Here is an 18,082-nt window from a genome sequence, read left to right on the forward strand (position 1 = left end):
ACCAAGGCTTGCTAGATTGTGCCAACCGGACCGTCACAGTGACCAATGACCAAGGAATCGAAGTTAAGTTTGATCCCAACCCCTCCTCTGCTCAAGGCGCCGAAGTCAACTGTCTGTCAGAAGTTGGATTGGAGCAAATGCCGGTAGTATGCGAATACCCCGATGTCTTTCCTGATGAGCTACCGGGAATGCCTCCTGACCGAGACATTGAGTTCATCATCGAGCTCATGCCCAGAGAAGGACCCATCTATAAGAAGCCTTATAGAATGGGATCGGAAGAGTTAGCAGAGTTGAAGAAGCAACTGGAAGAGCAGTTGAGGAAAGGATTTATCCGCCCTAGTGCCTCCCCTTGGGGATCACCTGTTCTGTTTGTGGCAAAGAAGGACGGTACCATCCGCTTATGCATTGACTACCGCTCCCTCAATGAAGTTACAATCAAGAACAAGTATCCACTTCCCAAGATTGAAGATCTGTTTGATCAACTCAATGGGGCCAAGGTGTTCTCCAAGATCGACCTCAGATCTGGGTATTACCAGCTGAAAATCAGACCCCAAGATATTCCGAAGACGGCATTTGTAACCAGATATGGCCTGTACGAGTGCACGGTCATGTCCTTTGGATTGACCAATGCCCCAGCTTACTTCATGTATCTCATGAATAAGGTCTTCATGGAATATTTGGACAAGTTTGTCGTTGTCTTCATTGATGACATTCTTGTCTTTTCGAAGACGGAAGAAAAGCACGAGCAACACTTGAGGATGGTCCTAGACAAGCTTCGAGAGCACCAACTGTATGCCAAGTTCAGCAAGTGCGAATTTTGGCTGCGTGAAGTTGGATTCTTGGGTCATGTTTTGACCATAGAGGGATTGTCGGTCGATCCCACTAATATTGAAGCCGTGACTGAATGGCAATCCCCAAGCAATGTGAAGGAAGTCAGAAGCTTCCTCGGACTCGCGGGATATTACCGCAAGTTCGTTGAAGGATTCTCAAGCATTGCCCGACCCATGACTCAACTCTTGAAGAAGGACAAGAAGTTTGAATGGACACCGAAGTGTGAAGAGAGCTTCCAGGAGCTGAAGAAGAGACTGACCACCGCCCCAGTTCTGGCCACACCGGATATACACAAGGAGTTTGTGATATATTGTGATGCGTCAAGAACCGGACTGGGAGGTGTTCTGATGCAAGAAGGTAGAGTCGTAGCTTACCTTTCAAGGCAACTACGGCCTCATGAAGAGAACTATGCTACTCATGACCTCGAGTTGGCAGCTGTAGTTCATGCCCTGAAAACATGGCGACATTACCTCCTAGGGAAGCGGTGTGAGATATACACAGATCACAAAAGTCTGAAGTATATTTTCACTCAGAAGGAATTGAACATGAGGCAAAGAAGATGGCTAGAGTTGATCAAGGATTATGACCTCAGTGTTCAATACCACCCTGGAAAGGCTAATGTGGTAGCAGATGCGTTAAGCAGGAAGGCTTGTTCCTTGAATGCTATGCTTAAGGAAAGGCTACCCGCCTTCTATGAAGAACTTGAAAGCTTCGAGTTGGAACTGGTTGCACCAGGATTCTTATCCAACCTTGAAGTCAAGCCTACCCTGATGGACGATATTAAGGAAGCTCAGAAGGGACACGAGAGTATTGAAGGCATCAAGAGGAAGATCAAGGCAGGCAAGGCCCCAGGATTCTCAGAGGATGAGCAAGGAATTGTGTGGTTTGGGAATCGCATTTGCGTACCCAACAAGATTGAGCACAAGAATTTGATCTTGCAAGAAGCTCATGACACCCCGTATTCCATCCACCCAGGAGGAACCAAGATGTATCAAGACCTAAAGGAAAGATTTTGGTGGCACGGGATGAAAAGGGAGATTGCCACCTATGTTGCAAAGTGTGATGTATGCCAAAGGGTCAAAGCTGAATATCAGCGACCTGCTGGATTGCTCCAACCACTCAAGGTTCCCGAGTGGAAATGGGATAAAGTCAGAATGGATTTCATCACTGGACTACCTAGGTCAAACAAGGGACATGACTCCATCTGGGTCATAGTCGATCATTTGACTAAAGTAGCCCATTTCATTCCTGTGAAGACTACCTATGATGGCAACCAGCTGGCAACTCTATACATCAACAGAATCGTAAGCCTTCATGGTGCTCCCAAGGAGATCGTGTCAGACCGAGGAACCCAGTTTACCTCTAGGTTCTGGAAAAAGTTCCAAGAGGCCATGGGGACCAAGTTATCTTTCAGCATTTCTTTCCACCCACAGACCAGAGGTCAGACAGAACGAGTGAATCAGATACTTGAAGACATGCTCCGAGCCTGTGTCTTAGCATATGGAGCTAGGTGGGAAGATTGCCTCCCTTTTGCCGAGTTCTCCTACAACAACAGTTATCAGTCAAGCCTCCAGATGGCACCATTTGAGGTATTGTACGGTCGGAAGTGCCGCAAACCCCTCAATTGGTCAGAAACCGGAGAAGGACTAGTATTTGGGCCCGATATCCTCCGTGAAGTAGAAGAGCAAGTTCAGACAGTTAGAGAGCAACTAAAGACCGCTAAGTCCAGACAAAAGAGCTATGCCGACACTCGTCGCCGGCAAGTAGACTTCCAAGTCGGAGACCATGTATACCTGCGAATAACTCCTCTTAAGGGAACCAAGCGTTTCCACGTTAAGGGAAAGCTCGCACCAAGATTTATCGGCCCCTTCGAGATCACCGCACGACATGGAGAAGTGGCTTACCAGTTGGAACTGCCACCTGATCTATCCGATGTGCACAACCTATTCCACGTGTCACAACTCCGGAAGTGTCTCCAAGTTCCAAACAAACCTGATCTTTACAAGGACGTCAATCACCAAGCCATTGACCTTCAGCCCAATTTGACCTACCACGAGAGACCCATCTGCATTTTGGATGAGGCTGAGCGACGCACTCGAAGCCGCACGATCAAGTACCTCAAGGTCCAGTGGAGCAACCACACCAAAGCAGAAGCAACCTAGGAACGTGAAGACTACCTTAGATCCGAGTTTCCGTATCTCTTTAAAGCCTAGTTTAGGAATCTTGGGGACGAGATTCTTGTAAGGGGGGTAGGTCTGTCACACCCTGCATTTTGTAACACTCCATTTGCATTAATAAAGCATGAAAATTTGGACCAACAAAAACTTTTGCATTATTTGGCTTTTTATTTTGGAGTTGGTTTTTCTCTCTGTGATTTTCATGTGCTCTACAAAGTCAACAATTTCACCCTCTATATTTCATCTCCTTGCCCCAAACTTCTGCCCAATGATCATGCCATGTGTATAATGCAATGTAGTATTTTCTTACAAAAATAATTTGGCCAAAAAGTATTTTCTAAAATTAGATTTCCAAAAACCCTTGAATTGAGATTTGCACTCCAAGTACTTAATTAAGGGCAGCAAAAATATTTCCAAAAATAGGTTTGACTCCTATTAGATATAGGATACCCAGAAACCACAAGCAGATAATTTTAAAAGTTATTTTCCTATTTTATTTAAAGGATTTTTCTTAAGGCCAGAAATGGTCTTTAATAGGGAAAAATTATTTTATTGATTCAAAAATATTTGACAAAAATCAGGGAAACTCAGTGGGCATATATTTCCCATATATAAGAGTTTCAACATATGGTCATGATCAAAATATTGGACAAAACCTCCCAAAACCATTTCTGCCCATTTCAAGGATTTGAAATGTTTCTACAGGAAATATTTTCATAAAAATCCAAGAAAAATCCAGCAAGTCACAAATGCATGTTGTGACCACCTTGCAAAGCCTCAAGTCAATTAAAGTCATTTTGGTTCACCAAAATGCCCCAAAACCCTCTCCGACCAGAACCAAATTTGAACAAGTTTGTACTACCAACTTTCTCTCTTTGACCCCAACTTTTGTGAGCATGTTCACATGGCCTAATGAGGCCACTACACCAAGTAGTGCATCAAGGAGAAGTGTTATGCTCAACTATATCTACACAAGTCTATTTCTGCTAATTTCTAGGGTTTACCAAAGTTACACAGGAAACTTTTCCCAAATGAGCTCAAATTTCGTGGCACACCCTATTTCTAAGTGTCATTCCATTCTGTTAAGTATCATGGCAATTGGAGTTCATTTGCTTGCCAAAACCTTTATCAAACACCTTCTACCATTTTTCCAAAAACACCATTTTGACCCCTTCCACTAATCTCCTTGAGCTCAACTTTTTACCACAGCTACTCCTAGACCTCTTCTACCTCCAGTAGCAATGGTTGCATCTCACATCAATAATTAAGGGGTGAAACCACCTCTTTTACCTATCTGGACAGCCCTTGCACCCATCTTCCTCTCCTCCCTCCTCACTCAAGTGGCCACCCAAGGCATCCAAGGCTTTCCCCACATTCTTTACTCCTTCCTAGAGCTACCAGACATGCTTGTCCGTGCCCACTTTGCCAAAAAAATGGCATGCCGGCCATTTGCACGCTCTGGAGCGTGCTACAGTGCGCTCCCGCACTGTAGCCGCCCCCTGCCAACCACCTCCGGCCACCTCGGCTCTCCCCCTCACGCCAGCCGATGCACCTCGACGTCCGCAGCACGCTACGCCTCTGTCCCCCTCCTCTTTCTCCCTCCTGCTGCCCTTGCTCGCACGCGCGCCGGCCGCCTGAGAGCTCCAATGAGCGGCCTCACACGTGCGGCGTCTCTGACCCCTTCCCGCTCTCTCCCTTAGCTCCCCTCGGCGTAGTCCATGCCCAGGAACACCCCAGACAAGGCGCCAGCTCCTCCCGAGCCCTGCAGCGACAAGCGTGAGCTCGCCGGCGCACGGGTCTACTGGACCTCGCCGTTCGCCTATTTAAAGGCCTCCCCGAGCCCTCCTCTCCTCACCACTCGCTCTCTCACTCCCCTAATCATCCCCCTGCACCCCCAGTTCGTCTCCAGAGCCGCCCGATCTCTAGATCGAGCGCGAGCTCCGCCGCTTCGGCTTGCCGGAGTTCGCGAGGTACAGGCTTCCCCCGCTCCTCCTCTGCCCCGATCTGAAACCGCCTCCTCCCACTGATCATTTCCCCTCTCTTCCCCGCCTCGTTTGCAGCCGGAGTCGGCCGGAACCGTCGACACCCGAAGCTCCTCCGCCTCAAGACCTCATCGCCGGCGAACCAGGCAACTCTGGTGACGTCCACCACCTCCACCCGAACGGCGACACGACGCTGAGCCCAGCCGTGCCCTCGCCCGACCTCGCCGTGCCCTACATCGTCACCGGTGAGCTCGCTAGCCGCCTGGACTCAGGGTTAGGGATGACAGGCGGGCCCCGCCTGTCACCCTCTCCGCTTCATCGCCCCCCTCTCTCTCGCTGACGCCTGGGCCCCGCCCGTCAGGTTTAAACCTGGCACGCGCGCGTGCACCAGTGCGCTGGGCCGCCTCTCTGGCTGGGCCTGCTGCGCTGCGGCTGCTCTGGCCCAGCAGGCACAGTGCTCCTTCCCCTTTTTCTTTTTCAGTCATGTTTCCAAAAATTCTACAGGACAGAATATATGTCCAAATGAATTAATTCCAATTCCTAAATTCCTAAAATATTGCAACCTATTTAATGGTGCAACTTTCATTCAAATCCAACAACCTTTTCTTCACTGTAAATATTTAAATGTGATTTTTAGCATTTAAATAAACCTTTGAAAACCCATCTCTCCTATTTTGCTACTCCAAATCCAAAACTAGGAATTTTCCCCTTCTTAGTTTTCAAACTAGTATTTAACAAAAATGAGTTGACATTTTTCTGAGCACTTTGGTTTTTCTGTTTTATTATTGCCTTATTTCCTCGTTATTATTTTGCGACGATAGATTGCGTTGCTGACGAAGGAATTGGACCGAAAGACTTTGTTGAGCCAGGCAAGCAGCCCTTTGACCATGTCTATGAAACCCTTTCTATGCATGTCATATAGCACTTTATTAGTGTTTCTTCGGAATCATGATGAGAGGGTAACCACTTTGGTGGATTGCCTTCGTTACTTCCTCATTGATACCTGCATTGTGCATGACCCTACCTTCTTATGAGGGTTATGCCGGTGGGAGTAGATAGGATGCTAAGTAATGCTACACAAAGGGACGGGTATATGCATGGTGATGGAGACACAGTATTTTCAAAAGACTTTTTGAAAACCCCATCGGGTGCCACTTATGCCCAAGGGAGACAATGAGATGGGTAACCACTTGATGACGAAGTGGTGTACCAAGGCAAGTGTGTGTTGTTTTCGAAAACGGATTAGATTTAAGATTTGTCGACTGCCCCAACCTTACATGCGCAACCACTCTACCCTTATATGGGAAAGGGCATTATTGATTACCTAGGCCGATACTAGCTTGGAGCCCGCATTACTAGTGACGGGGGAGAGTTGGTGTTCTCTCTCGGGACGGGGTCGTGCCAGGTAGGGCGGCCATGACTGTCTTCACAGGGCACCGGACACACCGTTGGTACCCCGTGCTTGTGGTATGTGATGAAAATGGGAGCGAGGCTCCACAATTTTAAGATGTGAAATGTTGGGCACGGGGGTTACTGCCAATCGAGTGGACTCTATGTTAGTGTCGTCTAGGGAAAGATAGTGATCGGGTGCTTACCCCGGGTACTTGAGGTACCGCGGGTCGTGGATGACACGGAGGTTCCCCGGATCTTGTGGGTAAAGTGTGCAACCTCTGCAGAGTTTAAAACTATTCGAATAGCCGTGTCCACGGTCAAGGACAGTTGGGCGGTGCTGCTTAAACTACGTCCACGTGTTTACAAACCAGTGTGTGTGTTGGATAAGTGGGAAGAACTACTTGGGTCAAGTCAAGGACTTGACATGATTGAGTTGGGTTGGTGCCCACTCTATTTATGTTGATATCTGTGACCCGTCCTCATGGTTACTTGAATTCTCCTGACGCATGTCTTACACGCGGTTGAACATGTCATTGCACTCAAAACTAGCTTTCCACAAAAATTTACCCATATCATGCATTGTTGTACCTTGAACCAAAACATGGGTTGCTTGCGAGTACATTCAAAGTACACATTGGCTTGCCACTGGTTATTTAATTGGCCAGGCATGGAAGAACAGGAGTTCGAAGAAGAGTCCTTTGGAGACGAACATGCGAACTAGGACATTTCCCAGTCAGAATGCCTGTAGGGTTAAGGCAGATGGCATGGGTTCTACTTATCGACGAAGATTTCCACTGCTTGTGTTTCATTTGATGTTCAGCCCTTAAGGCTTTATCAATGTAAGACTTGACCATAATGGTCATAATTTGTGTAAGACGGTATGTATGGATGTAAGACTCTTGTTATTCAGCTTCTGTGTGTTCAGTGAGCATTGATCTCTGGGATCACTGTACACGTGCATTCGGTGATCTCGACTTATGAGTTGGGGTCCCCACACGCGTGATCCTAAAAAAAATTTAGTGAAATTTGAGAAGAGAAGAGTCAAAACTCTACGTCAGGATGCCTCACCAGAGCGACGAAGGGACTGGGGAGTAAAAAGAATTCCTAACTCTCCTATATATATAATCCTAAATGACTCAAAACATTTTTTCTAGACTCAACTCATCAGCTAATTCGATCAAGCAGTGGGGGCACCTAAGGTCGGGGAAGGCTCTGATTACCAACTTGAAACGCCCTCGATGCGGCTATATCTCCCACGTGTCGAAGCATGTCTTAGAGGCATAACCGCATTGAAAGCAATGTCGCAAGTGAGGTAATCTTCACACAACCCATGTAATACATAAGGGAAAGAGATACATAGTTGGCTTACAATCGCCACTTCACCCAATTACATGAATAAAGCATTACATCAAATAGATACAATCAAGGTCCGACTACGGAACCAAAATAAAAGTAGACTACCCCAAATGCTACACAGATCCCCGATCGACCCCAACTGGGCTCCTCTACTGATCAACTGGAAACGGAACAACATAAAGGACAAGATCTTCATCGAGCTCCTCCTTGAGCTTGCTTGCGTCATCTGCACGGTTCAACGGCACCTGCAAACTGGTTTTGGAAGTATCTGTGAGTCATGGGGACTCAGCAATCTCACACCCTCGCAATCAAGACTACTTAAGCTTATGGGTAAGGTAAAAGGTATGAGGTGGAGCTGCAGCAAGCGACTAGCATATATGGTGGCTACACATACGCAAATAAGAGCGAGAAGAGAAGGCAAAGCACGATCAAGAAACTATGATCAAGAAGTGATTCTAGAACAACCTACGCCAAACATTACTCCAACACCGTGTTCACTTCCCGGACTCCGCCGGAAAGAGACCATCACGGTTACACACGCGGTTGATGCATTTTTAATTAAGGTCAACTTCAGGTTTTCCACAACCGGACATTAACAAATTCCCATCTGCCCATAACCGCGGGCATGGCTTTCGAAAGTTCAAATCCCTGCAGGGGTGTCCCAACTCAGCCCATCACAAGCTCTCACGGTCAACGAAGGATATTCCTTCTAGCGGGAAGACCCGATTAGACTCGGAATCCCGGTTACATGACATCCTCGACAATGGTGAAACAAGTCCCGCAACACCGCCCGAATGTGCCGAAAAATCTCGATAGGAGCTGCACATATCTCGTTCTCAGGGCACACTTAGATGAGCAGTCCGTACAACTAAAACCAGCCCTCGAGTTTCCCCGAGGTGGCGCTGAAAGGGGCTCTAGTTTGGACCAACACTCAGAGGAGCACTGGCCCGGGGAGGGGGTTAAAATAATGATGACCCTCAGGAGCGCGACTCCCAAGGGAAAAAGAGGCTAGGTGGCAAATGGTAAAACCAATGTTGGGCATTGCTGGAGGAGTTTTATTCAAAGCGAACTGTCAAGGGGTTCCCATTATTACCCAACCAAGTAAGGAACACAAAATCCGGGAACATAACACCGATATGACGGAAACTAGGGCGGCAAGAGTGGAACAAAACACCAGGCATAAGGCCGAGCCTTCCACCCTTTACCAAGTATATGGATGCATTAATTAAATAAGAGATATTGTGATATCCCAACATATAAACATGTTCCAACAAGGAACAACGTAGCCATGTTCCAACAAGGAACAAACTTCAATCTTCACCTGCAACTAACAACGCTATAAGAGGGGCTGAGCAAGCGGTAACATAGCCAAACAACGGTTTGCTAGGACAAGGTGGGTTAGAGGCTTGGTTTAACAATATGGGAGGCATGATAAGCAAGTGGTATGTATCGCAGCATAGGCATAGCAAAAGAGCGAGCATCTAGGAAGCAAAGATAGAAGTGATTTCGAGGGTATGGTCATCTTTCCTGAAATCCCGCAAGGAAGAAGAACGAGTCCATGAAGAAGACAAACGGACGTAGTCGAACGAATCCTCACAACACGACGTTATCGGAACCAACCCGAAGAAGCAACACCGGAAAAGAGCAAACTACCTAGCAAACAACCACCACATAGACATGGCATGATGCGCAAACAAGAATGATGCATGTACGGTTTAAAGAGGGCATGGCATGGCAAAGTGCACAAAGAAAACTACAAGTTAAGTGGAGCCCAATATGCAATGAGTTGCATATTGACGGAACACCACATCAATTATTTAGTTCACTCCTGGTTAGGTACTCAACAATATTAAATGTTGGTTAACATGGAAAGAGGTGAAGCATAACAAAACTATACTATCTAAACAATTTAAATGGGGCCGGATATAACAAAAAACAAATCCGATAAATCCCCATATGCATTTAGCAAATTAATGCAAACAACAAATTAAACATTCTTGATGTTGTTAACATGATGCGGATGACATGTGCAAGTTTATGCAAATTTTATTAAAAGTTGATAAGAGCATTATGAAGCATTTGGTCACCATGGCGGAATGAAAGAGGTGCCACAGCAACGACAACTTGAGTGAGATACCAATGCAAACGAGAAGTGTGCGGATGTGTGGAACACACAAGAGATGGGGAGTGATCCCGGATACCGGGTGTCCCACATGACGGTGGCATGGCAAAAGAGGGGCATCGCAAGCGACAACTCGATCACGGTACAAACATGAGCATCTCATACAACACATGCATTCGGTCCACGGGTGATCGTCTCGGGGTTATATCTTTGAAGCGTGCATTTTTCGGAACGGCTCGAGTTCGGAGCGGTGTAGAGGAAGTAGGCGTTCACGGGACGTCATGGAAGTAGTGGTACACGTTTTCTTGTCGAATCAATGGCGGCGGTAGTTGTACACTTGACGGTCTTCAGCGACGGTAGTGGTACATCTTGTAGTGGAACTTGGGCGTAGTGGTACACGGCGACGGTAGTGGTACACGTTTTCGTAGATGTCCGGGGTCGTCGATAGAGGTACTTGTCGCATCGCCGAGCGTAGTCGACCTCGGCATATCCGAAGGGGTACTTGTGGTAACCGCGGCCTCTAGTGTACTTGTCGGTCCAGCAAGCGTAAGCAATTCGGGGCGGTCTCGGTCTCGGCAACAATTCTTCGCGTCCCAAAACTTCAGGAGCGGAGGTACACACAGGCAACAACAACAACAATGTTGGGGTCTCGGTCATGGCCATGCCAGGAGACAACAGTGGCATAGCCGTCTTGGTGTGTTTGAAGTGGACAGCTCGGGGCAACAGGATGAGCAGCGACAGCTATGCAAGCGGGTCCCCAAGCAAATAGAGGCAAGAAGAGGACCAGGGACACGACAACTCGTTGGACAAGGCATCGGGCAGCAGCACTGGCGCCCTTGGCGACCGCCGATGATGGAGTCAGGCAAGGAAGGGGTCACGTCCACAGGAGAGGAAGGAAGCCGGGAGGCAGCGGATCCGGGCAAGGGGAACCCGTTCCCGACATTGGAGGCCTTGAGCGGAGGTCTGGTGTGCGGAGGAGCTATGGAGGCGATGCAGGCGGTGGAGACAGGGAACGATGGGAGCAGAGGAGCTCGCGACGACACATCGAACGGGGAGGCCCTCAAGCAGAGGAGTGGGAGACATGGAGGGGCGGCAGCAGAGCAGCGGCAGAAGGGCGCGACGACGGCGGGGTCTCGGCGGCTGCGGCAAGGGAAGAAGGCACGGGCGGGCGAGCTCGCCGGAGGGCGCAAGGATGAGCGGGATCGGGCGCGGGGTGGAGGAGGATTGGGACCGAGCCGAGGCTCCCCCTGGCGGCGCGATCAGGAGGAGGACGAGGGGGATCGAGAGAGATGAGGCCATGGCAGGGGAAAACATAAGGAGGGGAAGGTGAGGAGGAGGAGAGGCACGGCAGTGGCGGTTGCGTGGGATCGGGGCGAAGGGGTCGAGAGGGAGATGGGGACGAGCGGGATCGGGCTCCCTGGCGGCGCGAGGGGAGAGAATGAGGAAGAGAATGAGGGAGTTGGGTTCGGCCTAGGGTTAGGACTTGGTGGGCCAAAAGGCTGGCCCAGAAGAGAAGGGGCTGCGCCTGGATCTTGGCTGGGCTCTTTCTCTCTCTCTCAATCTCTCTCTTCTCTCTAAGCATAAAACAAAATTAGGGAAGAAAAGAAAAGAGGGAGGGGGTTAGGGAAAGAATTAGCGCACGAGGGTAATATTTCTGGACTCACAAAAATGTGAGGAATTTAAATAAAATGGCAAGAGGATTTTTGGAGAACAATAGATTCGCACATGTTGAATTTAATTTAACATGTTTGAATTTTGAAACCCATTCGAAAGGACTCTAAATGGGCTGGGACTTTTAGAGGAGCCTAGATAAAAGAGATCAGAAATATTGGCAAGGTTTTAAGGTCAAACTCGAAGAGGAATAGACATGGAAAATATTTTGCATGTGTGTTATGGGTGAATTCCCTCGGTTTAAATAGCTCCCTAAAATATTGGGAGGATATGTTATAAAGAGAAATCACCACGTGAATTCCCTCAGTTTAAATGGATCAAAGGTCCATGCCATTTATTTAGTTGAGTTAAGAAAAGAAATGACATGATGGCATGATGACATGATGCAATGCACATGATGCAAATATGAAATGCAACGGACCAAACAAATCACACGACGAAACCCGGAAACCCTCGAAGGCATCTGAAGCTCCGGTCTTGGGGCGTTACAACTTTAGCATTGCGAAGAGCTTGGGAATCGTTTTTGTCATCCCTTGCATATTATAGTTAATCATGAAGCCTTTGTAGCTTGGTGGCAGTGACTGAAGAACTCTTTCAATAACACTCTCAACTGGAAGATCAATTCCCAGATGAGTCAAGTGGTTATGATACACAGACATTTTGAGTATGTGTTCACTGTCAGAACTGTTCTCCTCCATCATACAGCTGTACAACTTGTTGGAAACTTCACATCTCTCAACCCGGGCATTATCTTGAAATATCAACTTCAGCTCTTGGAACATCTCATATGCTCCGTGACATTCAAAACGTCTTTGAAGTCCTGGTTCTAATCCGTAAAGCATGCCACACTGAACTATTGAGTAGTCATTGATTTCTACTATGAAACTTTATTCTTGTAGACTCGTGTTGGGCCTCCGAGCGCAGAGTTTTGTAGGACAGTAGTAATTTTCCCTCAAGTGGATGACCTAAGGTTTATCAATCCATGGGAGGTGTAGGATGAAGATGGTCTCTCTCAAACAACCCTGTAACCAAATACAAGAAATCTCTTGTGTCCCCAACACAGCCAATACAATGGCAAATTGTATAGGTGCACTAGTTCGGCAAAGAGATGGTGATAAAAGTGTAATATATATGGTAGAAATATATTTTTATAATCTAAATAAATAAAAACAGCAAGGTAACAAATAGTAAATGGGCACAAAAACGGTATTGCAATGCTTGAAAATGAGGCCTGGGGTCCGTACTTCCACTAGGGAAATCTCTCAACAGTTAATATAATTGGATCGTATAACCATCCCTCAAAGTGCAATGAAGAATCACTCCAAAGTTCCTATCTAGCGGAGAACATAAGACGGAATTGTTTGTTGGGTACGAAACCACCTCAAAGCTATACTTTCTGATCAATATATCCTAGAGTTCATACTAAAATAACACAAAGCTATTCTTTCTGATCGATCTAACTAAGAGTTTGTACTAAAATAACACCAAAGCAAATTCAGATTCATAATATTCAACCCAACATAAAGAACTTCAAAGAGTGCCCCAAGATTTCTACCGGAGAAACAAAGACAAGAACGTGCATTAACCCCTATGCATAGATTACCCCAATGTCACCCCGGGAATCCGCGAGGGGAGTGCCAAAACATATATCAAGTGAATCAGTACGATACCCCATTGTCACCACGTGTATTCAATTGCAAGACATATATCAAGTGTTCTCAAATCCATAAATGTATTCAATCCGATAACAATGAAATCTCAAAGGGAAAAAATCAATTCAATACAACAAGATAGAGAGAGGAAAACACCATATGATCCGACTATATTAACAAAGCCGACGATACATCAAGATCGTGACATCAAGAACATGTGAGAGGGAGAGAGAGATTAAACACATAGGTACTGGTATAAACCCTCAGTGTCACTGCCCTAGCTTTAGCCTTGCTTGTGGACTAGTCTTGGTTGTTGCATCATGTTTAAATGTTGCTTAAGCTTGAAATGGGGATGTTCAAACCCTAGTACCAAATGAAATCCAACTAAGATCAAAATGAAATATTTTCAATGAACCCAAAATGCCCTTTAGAAAAGTTCATGATTTTTGACAAAGGTGAAAACCTCTGCCAAAAATGATGCACTTATTTCTAGGCCATTCTGCATTTCTGAATTAAATCATCAAGTATGTGAATTTGGGCATTTAAATGCTATAAATAGTTTAGATGCTCAAATAATTCCGAAACTAAATGAGGGATATTGTAAATAATTCAAATAGTGCCCACAATTATTTTCAGGATTTTTAAAAGTGCTTTGGTAATTTTTTTAATAAAGCTAAAACAAAGAGAAAAATAGAAAAACAAGAACTTAATAGAAAGAGATAGAGAGAGAGAGAGACGAAGCCTACCTGGCCTTACGTGAAGTCGGCCCAGCCCACCACCGCAACTCCTCCTGTCGTCTTCCTCGTCGGACAGAAGGACGAGCGTGTGCCCGATGCCCACACGCACACTCCCAGGCAACCTCCTGCTTGCCATTGCTTCTGGAGGCCGCTAAGGCCGCCACACAACCCCTGGATCCCTCTCTCACTCTCCCTCGAGCTCTCCCCCTCCCCGGCTCTCTCTTCCTCCATTCGCTGTGAGCACCGAGAGCAGGCCATAGCCATGGCTACAGACCACCACTCGCTAAACCAGCGTGACCACGACCTCCTCCAGGACTCCTTGGAGCTACAAGCTGACGCACGTGACCGCCGGAGCCCTGCAGCTTCGTTCTCGACCTCATCTTCAACTTCCGATCGCCGGCTACCTCACAATCGATTCGCGGCATCTAACACATCCCTGGCACCGCCGTCTGCACCATCCTCCTCGTCGTGAGCCTCTCTCCGTTTTCCCCCTGTTCCCCTCCTCGCACTCAACCCCTAGCTTACCTCCCCGTTGCACCCGTAAGCTCCTTGCCACCGGCGATGTCGCCGGCGTGGCTAGGGCTTGTTCCAGTTGCATCTGGGTGCGTAGTCGAACTCCTAGAGTTCCCAGGAGCCCGTAGAGCACTTCATCAAGCGTCCTCGTGGCTTGCAGCCTCGCCAGCCGCATCCCCGTGCTCCATCCGCCGCGGATGAGCTCGCCGCTGATGAACTAGGCCACCCCACACCCAGCAGCGTGCTTCCCCTGGATGTAGGGGAGCAAGGGCTCCTTCCTGATGCCCTCATCGCAGCAAGCGGCAGCCCCAAGCGCAACTCCGGTGGACCTCCGCCACGATTTTGATCGTCGCCGGCGAGTCTCTGAAGAATGCCGATGCGGCTTTCATTAATGCTAACACCGCCAGCTAAGCCCCCCTATTTAGCCACCTCACAGCCACTGACAGCGGGCCCAAACACAGAGTCAAACCTAGTCAGCGCTAGATTTGACCTGGGTTTAGTGCCTGTGTCAATGACAAGTTGGTCCCACCAGTCAAGTTTGACCCTGGTCAACTCGACTGACCTGCTGACGTCATAGTGAAGCAGTGCTGACACAGTTAATGATTTTCTGTATTAAAATTAATCTAGGAAATTTCCAAAAAATGTTTAAAACTTCTAAAAATCATAGAAATTCAACCGTGACTCCAAATCAATAATTTATATATGAAACATTATCAGAAAAATCCAAAGAATCTGTTTATGGCATTTTCATGCATGTTTGAACAACTTAAAGTTCCTGTATAAGACAATTTGAATTAATGGCATTTGAAATGTCTTATGTGGAGTTTGAATTTGAATCTAGTGTTCAAACCAACTCCATTTAAATTGTTGCTAGCTGCATTAGGTCGAATCACAGCATATTGCCATGTCACATTCATGCATCATATTGTTGGATTGCATTGATTGTGTTCCCACTTGTTGCCGGTGTTTGTCCGCTCTCAGTAGACATTGTTCCGGCGATGTGATCGATGACACCAATGAAGAGCTATATCATCTTCGGAAGTGCCAGGCAAGCTAACCCCCATTGAACATCCTGATACAATCCCACTCTCTCGCTCTTGCTCTCTTTTACTACATTAGGACAATAACATTTGAATTGCTACCTTTTCTCGGTAGTTGAACCCATTCCTTTGCATGACCTGTCATTGTCACCAAATAGCTAAACCATCCTAGCATGATTAGGAGTTTCTTGAGCTTTGTTGTGACCACTTTTCCATGCTCGCTTGCTATGCTTAGAGTTGTGTCGGGTCTGATCCATCTGGGTGATGAATTGGAATGATCATGTCCTAATGAAGAGACTTAAGTGTCTTGACCCATTTTCGTCAAGTTGGTGATGAGAGGCCGTGTTGGAAAACATGGTGGATTGTCTTGTGATACGACTCACAAGAATTGAGTTCTGTGCTTATCAGAGCCTACCTTGCGGTTAAATGGACATTTGCGGTCAGGTGTGCAGGCAGGTGACGCATGACACGTGTGTCTGGGTGACACACGACATGACACAGTGTCCTGACTATACGTAGATACGTGTTCCAAGAAGGAACATTGCTGATGGGACGGGGATAGGTTCCTTTGAGTCAGGGTTAACATGATCTATTCCAATAGCCGCGTCCGTGGTAATGGACTACTGGGCTGGTTATGCAGTTCATAGACAAGTGAAAGTGGATAATCTAAAATGCGCAAGATAAGCGTGAGTGCTATGGGTGACCTTCTTGTAGGGAGACGGGAGTGGATCCATAGTGGTGTATTGATATGGTGAATATGTGGACTTGTGTGCGCCACCTCAAAAGAGTTACTAGCAGTCGTAGTTCAGGATAGCCACCGAGTCAAAGCTGGCTTGCTGAAGTTAAACTCCACCACCCCCTTTGTTGATATTGATGCATATGTAGCTAGTTATAATGTAAGTCCTACTGGGTACATTTGTACTCACGTTTGCTTAATTTATGTTTTTGCAGAGAGACTTCAGTCTTACTAGTAGTTCTGCTTGGACTTCGACGTTTAGCTTGTTACCTCAGCTACGATCTTGTGCCCACGGCAGGGTCTTGTAGATAGTCAGGCTTCTCAGCCTTTTGCATTTGTAGTGGTCTATACTCAGACAAGTTAAGCTTCCGCATGTGCTTATTGCTTGTATGACTTGAATGCTGGGTCACCAGACCCATGTTTGTAATATCTCGTAACTCGGAGCCTAATGAATAAATACCTTAAGTCGTAGAGTTTTGTTGTGATGCCATGTTGTATTTGCACATATCAAGCATATTGTGTGTATGTTATTGAAATGCTTGGTATGTGTGGGATCCGACAACCTAGTTGTTTATTCTTGGTAGCCTCTCTTATGGGGAAATGTCTAATAGTGCTTCCACTGAGCCATGGTAGCTTGCTACTTCTCTGGAACACTTAGGCTGGCCGGAATGTGTCCTTCTTCATTCTTGTGTCGTTCCATTCGGGGAAATATCACGCGTTGTTCCTTTAAGTCCTTGTAGCTTGCTACGACTTGGGTTCATATGTTGATGACCGACATGTTCGTTGCTGAGTCATGTATGCCTATCCCTATAAGTTAGTGCCACCTTGGGTTTACTACTAGACATGTCGGCCCGGGTTCTCTGCCATATGGATGCTAGCGACACTATCATATATGTGAGCCAAAAGGCGCAGACGGTTCCGAGCTAGGTAAGGTGGCACCCGTGGGGATACCGTGCGTGAGGACACAGAGCGATATGTTGTGTTACATGCTTGTGACGCCCGGATAATTAAGCGACAGTAAAACTCTGCTAATGAGACCACGTCACCTTCGTTACTGTTGCTAATCTTTCATTAGTACAAAACTGATTCAAAAATCAATTCAAAATATGGCAAACAACAAAAGTTGTCAAACATAGAAACAAAAATGTTCGGAGTGAACCAAATATTGCACAGATAATTATGGTGGAGAAACCACACCTTTATAAAATGTTTTAAATACTATGAGATGAATAAAATAGTAGGAAAAACAATTATATAAGTGCTATTAAATATAAACAAATATTAAACTAGTTTATTTAATCACTAAAAACTTTTTGCAACTCCAATTTAGGTGTGGGCTTTAACTTATTATTAAACTATAACTATTAAAGAAATAAAATAAAACAGTAAAGGAAAATAAATAAAAGAAAAGAAAACACAAAAAACAGAAGACAATCGAAAAAAAGAAACCCCCCCCCCCCCCGCGCTGGGCCAAGTGGCCCAGCTGGCCCCAGCCGTCCGAATGGGCCGGCCCACCCCGATGCCCTACTAGTTCGCCTCGACCCCACTGGTCAAACCCTAACTGCTACCCCCTCCCCACGTCGCCACTCCTCCCTCCCGATCCGATCTGGATCGGCATCGATCCCGTGCCCCCGCCGCTCGACGCCGGGGCTTGGTCCACCGCGCCCTCCGCTCGCCCTCGACACCAGCACTGATGGACCACGCCGCCGTCACCCAGAACACTGCCTCGTCGTCTTCCTCCTCGACAGCACGCCGCAGCCGCTCACCTCCCCATCGCCCGGTCGTCCCTGTCATCCTCCTCACGCCCCGCTGCCCAGTTCCCTACGGCCCCCTGTGAGCTCCCCTTCCCCTCGCCCAGTCACCTCACGACCGC

Source organism: Triticum urartu, chromosome 6A, assembly GCF_056163025.1.
Source record: "Triticum urartu cultivar PI428250 chromosome 6A, HENAU_Tu73, whole genome shotgun sequence".
NCBI classification, from domain to species: Eukaryota; Viridiplantae; Streptophyta; class Magnoliopsida; order Poales; family Poaceae; genus Triticum; species Triticum urartu.